This window comes from Ceratotherium simum, chromosome 18 (assembly GCF_057802395.1).
Source record: "Ceratotherium simum simum isolate JZ-2026a chromosome 18, ASM5780239v1, whole genome shotgun sequence".
Lineage (NCBI taxonomy): Eukaryota > Metazoa > Chordata > Mammalia > Perissodactyla > Rhinocerotidae > Ceratotherium > Ceratotherium simum.
The window spans coordinates 57571892-57580012 of record NC_141917.1 but is presented as its reverse complement, the minus strand read 5'-3'; the positions used below and the strand labels follow the sequence as shown (position 1 = coordinate 57580012).

At 56.0% G+C, this 8121-nt stretch overlaps 1 protein-coding gene across 8 annotated transcripts in view; it reads left to right on the top strand.

Annotated features, from left to right (window-relative positions):
• The window catches only part of MYO9B (myosin IXB), an 87774-nt gene continuing 79653 nt past the window's right edge, over positions 1 to 8121 (top strand). For all 8 annotated transcript variants that reach the window (XM_014781757.2, XM_087443623.1, XM_087443624.1 and 5 more), the window contains exon 1: positions 1 to 76. The gene's annotated coding sequence lies outside the window, so the exon portion shown is untranslated. The remainder of the gene's footprint in view (positions 77 to 8121) is intronic.

Sequence of the window (8121 nt, the reverse complement as noted above, 5' to 3'; positions counted from 1 at the left end):
GGTTGGACGAGCGGCGGGCTGTCGGCCGGGCGGCGACCCGGCCCGGGACCCGCGGCGCGCGGCGGCCGAGGCCCAGGTGAGTGTCGTGCGGCCGCGCTTTGGGGGCTCGATCTCGAAGCTCGCATCGGCGGGCTGCCTCGTAGGGCAACGGAGCTGAGGGGTAATGGGGGGGGCGAGGGCAGGGGCGAGAGGGCGGGAACGAGCGTGGGGGTCGTGCGGGGAATGTCGGAGCCGCGGTGAGAGCGGGGCGAGGGGGAAAGTTGATGGGATGACCTGGTGAGGGAGTTGCGGGCGGGTGGGGGCTGGTCTTGTGGCTTTGAGCAGCTTCTCTGAAGAGGACGTGGCTTAAGTGGTAGTTGAGGGATCGCACGAAACGGGGCTGGGAGGGGAGAGACAAGGAGGCGAGGTGAGAGGCCCAGGCTAGGGGAGAGGGGTAAGGCCGGGGGGACAGTTGGGGAGCGATTAGGGGGAAGGGGACGGCCTGGGGGCCTCTGCCGACGGGGGAAGGGGAGGAGGAATGGTGCCTGAGGGAGGGCGGCGCCAGGGACTCAGTGGGTGCTCAGTAAACGCGAGAGGTTCCGAAGCCGCTGGTGTGGTGGCCGGCCCCATTGAGAAGGGGGGAAATGAGGGATAGGAGGGGGGAAAAGGGTGTAGAAGCAGTTGCAAGAACTGAGAGCCAGTCCAGGGAGGGCCTGGGGAGGAGGAGAGGTCTAGAGTAGCCCTGTACCGACCTTGGGGTATAGCTCATGGAGATTTGGGGGCCCCCCTTCCCCTCTTGATTCATCATCTTCCTGACTTCACCCCCAACTGCTGGCCCGGGGCGAGTCCCAGCACCCTCGGGGCCAGTATTTGGGACTTGAAAACCGCTCCACTCTCCTAAGACAGGGCTGGCTGGAGCCCCCCAGGGTTCCAGGGAGCAAGGTAGGAGCCTCTGGGCCCCCAGTGGGGCCGGAACTGGGTTTCAGAAGGGAAGGAGTGCGTGTGCGTGCACCCGAGTGTGCTAGGCTGTCACCACCTCCTCTGGGTTTCATCCTTGGACTTAAATGGGTAAAAACGACGACATACAGGAAATCTGTCCCCCGCGGGCGGCTGTGAGCTCAGCCTGGGAGAGGCAGAGCAGCCAGCCAGCATGCCTTCCCTTCTCTCCCAGGCGCCCTGCGTGCCAGGGATCTTTAAGGAAAAGCCTCTCCGGCACCTCCATCTGAAGTGGGGTCTGATGGGGACATTGTGCCTTGCAGTTGGGTCCCAGCTTCTACCTTCCTAAGGTGTGTTCTAGTCTTGGGGTCCCCTCTTAAGGCATCGAGGAGCAGTGGGAGGTGACATGGGCATCTGGAAAGTTGTTTCACCATCCAATGGGCCCAGCTCTGGCAAGGACCTTGTACCGGGTGGTTTTTTTCTCTTAATTTAATTTCTCTTCCTTCCTGACTGTGGGGATCCTTGTATGGGATCTGCCAGAAGGGCTGGGGAGCCTGAGTTTATAGCTCGTTCAAGAGATGAATCTGGATAGCTTGAATGGAAAGAGGGCCACAGAGATAACCACCTCCTTCACTTCCAGAATGTTCTGGCCCTTCTGGAAGATGGCTGTCTGCCTCGCTTGCCCCAGGACACAGGATTAGAGCCCAAAGTCGTACCTCCTGCAGACATTGAGTGTGGGCTTGCCCTGGCCTGGACACCTGTCCACGAACAGGTCTGGAATCTTCCAGTTGCATGGCCTTGGCTGTTGTCTCTTGCCTGCACCAGGAGCATAGCCAGGCGGGCTCTCACAGAGGGTCTTGTGTTGGAGGTCCTGACCTCTGTCAAGTCTCTTTGTCTGTTTCTTCACCTGAAAATGAAGAGATTGGCCTCAGTCAGAGTTTCTCAACTTTGAAACCCAACCCCTCTTGATAATCTTGGTGTTTCCAGCATACAGCCTCCTCAGAGGCATATAGATTTTATGCAGCCCCCAACTGGTGAGTCTCCACTGCAGTGATCCTACTTTTCTTCAGCTTTCCATTCTACAGTTTATATCTAAAAATGGTTTTTTTACTGCTCTCTTATCTTCCACATAGAAAACTGTTGTGCTGAATGTGCTTTTGCACATTGCACCTGTTCCCAAAGCTTCAGCTACATCCTGCTGGTTGGAGGTCCCTGGGCAAGACTCTCCCTCAGGTCCAGGTCTGTGACTCGGGGAAGCAGGTGGGGACTTGGGAATCTCCCCTTTCTGTTAGGCTGTAGGGTCCGTTTTCTGTCCCCAAAAGGGGCTTATTAACGTACCGCCTCCCTTTCTCGTCTCTGGGAAACCGTGTGTCTTGGGTGGGCCCAGAGTTCAGTGAAGCAAGGGCTGATTGTGCCAGGCACTGTGGGTTGGGTCCCTGGGACAGAGATGACCCCTTGTGCCTGGAGAAGGGACATTCTAGTGCCCCCTTCGTGGGAATAACGGAGTTCAGAGTGGGTGGTCAGTGCAGCAACAGAGGTGGTGCAAGAAGTCATGGGGACAGAATCAGGGACGACTAGTGCCAGCTTGGGGGCATGGGAGATTCCAGCAAGTTTCTTCAGAAGAGGTGGCTGGGCCCAAGCCAAGCCTTGAAGGATACAGAGGTGTTAAGCCAAGCCGGGAAGAGGGAGTTGCACAAGCAGATCCCTGCAGCTCTGCCACTTACTGAGCAGCTTAATAAAGTGATAGACACTTTTATACCCAGCTCTTTTATTCTGGCAACCAGGAGCAAGGGGGCCTAGTTTCTTTTTCCCGCAAACAGAAGCTAAGGCCTAAAGAGGTGGACTTCAGAGATGGCTCTTTGGGCTTGCTGGAAACACGAAGGATCATTGGTAACCTCAAATTGGTGAGGACCAAATTGCTAGAGCAGTTTCTCAACTGCAGCACCATTGACATTCGGGCCAGGTCATTCTTTGCTGGGGGAGCCATCCTGTGCATTATAGGATGTTGAACAGCATCTCTGGCCTCCTTCCACTTAATGCCAGTAGTACACACTCACCCCAAGTTGTGACAACCAAAAATGTTCCAGATGTGGCTGTGTGTCCCCTGGGGGCAGAGTTACCGCCAGCAAGAACCGCCACTCTAGTAAAATCTGGTTCCTGTCCTGGGCCCACCATTGCCTCAGTAGTCGGTAGTGTTTGCTGAGCTCCTGGAGAACTGCCAAGGGCAGGCGTGGAGAAAGAGGCCAGCAACTGAATTCCGCCATCTGGTCGGTTCTTAATCAGAAGTCCCGATAAAAAGGAGGCGCCACTGGGAACGGGCCGAGGGGGAGTTAGGCAGCGCACCCGAGAAGGGACAGCAGAGGAGGAGCAGGAGGCGAGCCGGCCGTCCTCACTCGCAGGGACAGAGGATGCCATTGTCTTTCTCTTCTTTGTCTTACGACTGACCTGGATTTCTGCAGGAACGAATTGTTGCTTTTCTTCCAAGATTAGCGGTGTTAGATTCTCGTCTCAAGAGCTACTTCGGAGGTGGCCCCGGATCATCGTGGCTTTTGAAGCTGCATTATCTTCTCCTGTTTGCCCTCTTGGCTCCAGATGCCTGGCCATCCTCAAGCCCAGACTGTCTCACTTCTGCTCTTTGCGCATCCTTCTCTGCTTGTCCCCTAACCGTGACATTGCTGCTTTAACTCCATGGGAGGAAAGAACACGTTCTGGGGCCCTCCAACCCCCTATGGTTGCTGCCTTCCCCTGGTCCCTGTCCACCAGCCCTTTGTGCGCCCAGCATCCCCAACCAACTGTGCCAGGCAGCCCCTGCTCGGCCTCCCCGCAGAGCAAGACAGGCCCTTCTCTCTGCCCTTGTCCTGAACAGACGGAGTGGCAGAACAAAGGGCTCTGTCTGAGCGCTGCGGGCCCCCGATGAGCCAGCTGGCTGCCCGGCTCTTCACCTCTTCAGTTCTCAGTTTGGCCCAGAAAGGGCCTCGGAAATTAGGCATGTCTCAGAAACGCAGCTGATGAGTTTAGGTTCTACTCATTTCCTCATCGAGACTTTCTGAGCCTGATGATAAATAACGTAGTGATTCAGGGGTTCGGCCTGTGGGTTCGTGGGAGCAATGAATAAGCTGTCCGGGTCTGACTCATCCGTTTACATCCCAGCTCTGCCCTACTTCACGGGCTTGTGCGTGCAAGAGGGAGCCCAGCTACAGGCGTTTCCTTACTGTCACCGCCAGGTGAACGAGGTTCCCGGGGCTGCCCTTACCAAGTACCACAGACTGGGCAGCGTAAGCAACAGAAATGTATTGTCTCGTGGATCTACAGGCCAGAGGTCCAAGGTCAAGGTGTGGGCAGGGCTGGTTCCGCCTGAGGGCCACGACGGAAGCATCAGTTCAGGCCTCTCTCCTTGGCTCGTAGCTGGCCGTCTTCTCCCTGTGTCTTGACGTCGTCTTCCCTCTGTGCAGGTCTGTGTCCGAGTTTCCTCTTGTAAGGACACCAGTCCTACTGGATCAGGGCCCACCCTAACCACCTCATTTTAACTAAATCAGCTCCTGAAAGGCGCTGTCTTCGAATACAGTCACATTCCGAAGGCGCAGGGGTTAGGACTTCAACATATGAATGAGGCGGGGGGTACAATTCAGCCCATAACACTGGGTAAGGGACAAATTTTATTTTTATTTTGTAAAGGAATTTTGGTTGAATAGTCATACCAATAGAGAGTAAGTTCATTTTGTTTTGTCTCCCTCATTTAAATAAACATTTTGGGAGGGATGGGCAGGTTGGCCACATGAACTGTGGATGCACCCTGTTAGGGAATTTTCCAGATCTCGCACATGTCCTTATACTCGGGGTGACGGTAGATAGGCACGGACCCAGCTCGGGAGAAACAGATCTCATGGGACTTTACAAGGGGTGTATTTAGGGCCAGGCCTGGGAGGCCAGGTGTGCCCACTGAGGGGGGAGCTGGCCAAGTTCGATAATCCAGGGTCTCTGTTCTCGGTATTGCCATGGTCAGGGCAGGGGGATCCAAAAGCAACTCCGTTAATGGAGTGACTTCAAACTGGCTGCTACCACAGGTGATTGGACAAAAGAAGTTTCTAGAAGATCTGAAAATCGTTCAGCCCAAAGTATTAACGAGCCAGGTACAGAGTTAGCTCTCAGGGATACTGAGGGAGCAGAAATAGCCCTCGTCTCTTTGCCCGGAGCACAGATGTCCAGCCAGGAGTCACACACACGGAAGTCAGATTACCAGCCTGGTGAGAGCTGTGAAGTGCCCGGTACCGGGCGAGCTTATGACAGGAGCCTGGGCGTGGGTTGAGCTTGCTGATGGAGGAAGAGGAAGGCCCGAGAGCCCTGACGTGGGTTATCTCCTCCAAGTCTGCTACTTCCTCTCAAGTGAAGTCAGTGCAGCATGTCATCAACAGAACTGCTTGGGGCTTTGCTATGGTTTTCCCACTCATCTCTCAGAGCGTCTCTGTCCTGTTCTGGGCTGGGTGGAACCAGAGGAGCCGAGGGGTGACGTTCGAGATTTTGCTTCCCAGGTCTCTGGGATGCACCTGGGGCTTTCATTTCCTGGCAGGCGTGCCGGGATTCCTGGGCACTGCTTGGGAAGATCACCAGGGTCCTCCGCTGTCATGTGGAGATGCTGTTTATCAGGGGCGGGTTGAGTGACACAAAGAAAGTGCAAGAGGTGAGCTGACCCATAGACCCTTGGTGGTCCCGAGGGAGTCTGCCCCTGGTTTAGCAGGGATGGGAGAAGATAAAGATGGGTAAGCTAAGGGACGGGGTGTCCTGGGGTGGAGAAAGTGTCCAGAACAGGGGCAGGTGTCTCTAGGTCCCAGCAGCTGGGGCAGTCATCCCACAAGGATCTGACCTACTGAGGGCCTAGGATGCTGCCCACATTTAAACACACACACTGAGCGGGAGGGAGAGAGGGGGTGACTCAGTCAGACCCTGGGGGACGTCACCCTGGTTTATACCATCTAACCCCATTGGGAGTTTATTCTGGTGTGTAGTTTAAGCTAGGAACTAAATCAGTCTTTTTTCAAAATAATGAACACAGCATTTCTCCACCTCAGCACTGCTGACATCTGGGCGGAATCATTCTCTGTTATGGGGGCCGTCCTGTGCACTGTAGGGTGCTGAGAAGCATCCCTGGTCTCCACCCACCAGATGCCAAGAGCATCCCCTCCCCTAGTTGGGACAACCAAAACTGTCTCCAGTCCTTGCCAGATGCCCCCTGGGGCCAGAGTTGGCCCGGGTGAGAGCCGCTGTGTGAGAGAACGCCAAGCTCTAGGGCAGGAAACGTGGTGTGTCAGGCCTGTGGCTGGCCACGGGGACACCTTTATACCCTCTGCCTCTGTGACTGTGCATGGATAGACTGGGAGGGGAGCCGTTTGGTGACCGTCACCAAAAAGTTGACAGGGCAGAACCCTGGGCAGTCGGCCACGTGGGTGATGGGAGATCTCATTGGGTCTGAAAGTGGAACCAGATCCTCGTGGTCTTTCATAGGAACTGGGCAGAGAGTGGGCTTCATGGCTAGGAAAAGGAGCCCTTGCCCGTATGAAGGCCATGAGGCCCAGTGTCACAGGCGGACGGGAGGGGGCGACCCTGGGGTCAGAAAGGACCCACGCTGCAGCCAGAAGCATTGGAGAGACAGGGTGGGGACTGGCAACAAAGGCAGGTCCACAGGAATGAAAACAAGATGGACCGAGGGGTCTTGTTGGGGGCACAGGGTTATGGCTCAAGGGTTCAGGGTCTCTTTTTGAGGTGATGGAAATGTTCTAAAAGGGACTATGGTAACAATCGCACGTTTTCATGACCATGCTAACAGGTGAATTGTATGGTATGTGAATTCTACCTTAGTAAATGGATTAAAAGAGAAAGTCTTGTCAGAACAAACCAATGCCATTTTGAAGTTAGAACCAGCAGGCTGATGGGCCACGTGGAGGGACGAGTTAAAGAGCACATTATGGAAGGAACTGGAATGGAGGGCTCTTGTTGGGAGGCAACCAGTGGATTTTGAGGTGATAATAGATGAGAAATGGTCAGTGTTTATTGAGCAGCTGCTTTGTTCCAGGTTCCAGGCAGGAGACTAAAAGCTTGGCGGGTCTTGGAGGCTAACTCCCGCATTGCACCTGGTGAGGCAGAATCCACTCCCAGGCGAAGTGTTTGAGGGCCTGTGACGGGGGTCCACAGGGACATGTTCCCAGGGTCGGGGGGTTTCCTGTGGACCAGAGCAGCTCACCCACGCTGAGTGCTCCAGCCAAGGAGCAGCCCCATTCTGTCCCCCATGAGCAGGCTGGCCCAGAGACCTCCTCAGAGCCCCAGTCGGAGTCTGCGAGGATCCAGACTGCCTTTAAAAGCAGAGGGGGCTCCTGTGTTCTCTGGGGGCCATTTGGCTGTGGTCTCAAGTGGGGCTTTTGTGTGTTGTCGCTGTGGCTCTGCCCATAGGATCTTCTCAAGGTGGCTTGTGACAGGTGGACTTTGTGCTTTGGAGAGGGGTTCTGAAGGGTTGTCCTCCCACCCGGCAGCCTGTTGTGTCTGTAGGAGCCCACTGGTCACCCAGGAAAGACCCAGAGCCCAGCCCCCCACAGGGCCTTGCAGATCTACCCTCCCCTGTAACCAGAACCCACCTGCATCCCATAGGCCTGACCTGAGCCACCATCAGTCCCCCTGCCCCAGGCACCTGCAAGAGCCGCCGAATGGCCCCTTGTAGTCCACTTCCCACACTTGCCCTGGCTGACCCCTTCCTGATGTCACTGATGTCCCGGTGCTCCCCGCCTCCAACCAGCCAGGACTCTTCATTGGACTTGCATGAAAATCTGAACTCCATCCCACATCCTCAAGGCTCTGTGGGATCTGGCCTTCCTGACCTCAGCCCTTCCCCCTCCAGCCTCAGCCCTGCCGGCCACACTGGTCCCCTTGTTCAGAGGTCAGCCCTGGCTGCCCCTGCCCTTGGCGCTCACTGGCCTCGCCTGGTCTGCCATCGCCAAGCACTCGACCCGTCTGCCCCCTCCCTCCCGCTGCACAGGCTTCAGCAACTGTTCCCCTCTGAGTGCTTCCCTCCCCTCAGTTGGTCCAAAATGACCATGCTGCCCTGGTCAGTTGCCGTCCCCAGCTTCCCCACCAAGGCACCACTGATGTCTAGGGCTGGATCATTCTCTGTGCACTGTGGGATGTTGAGCAGCATCCCTGGCCTCCACCCGCCAGATTCCA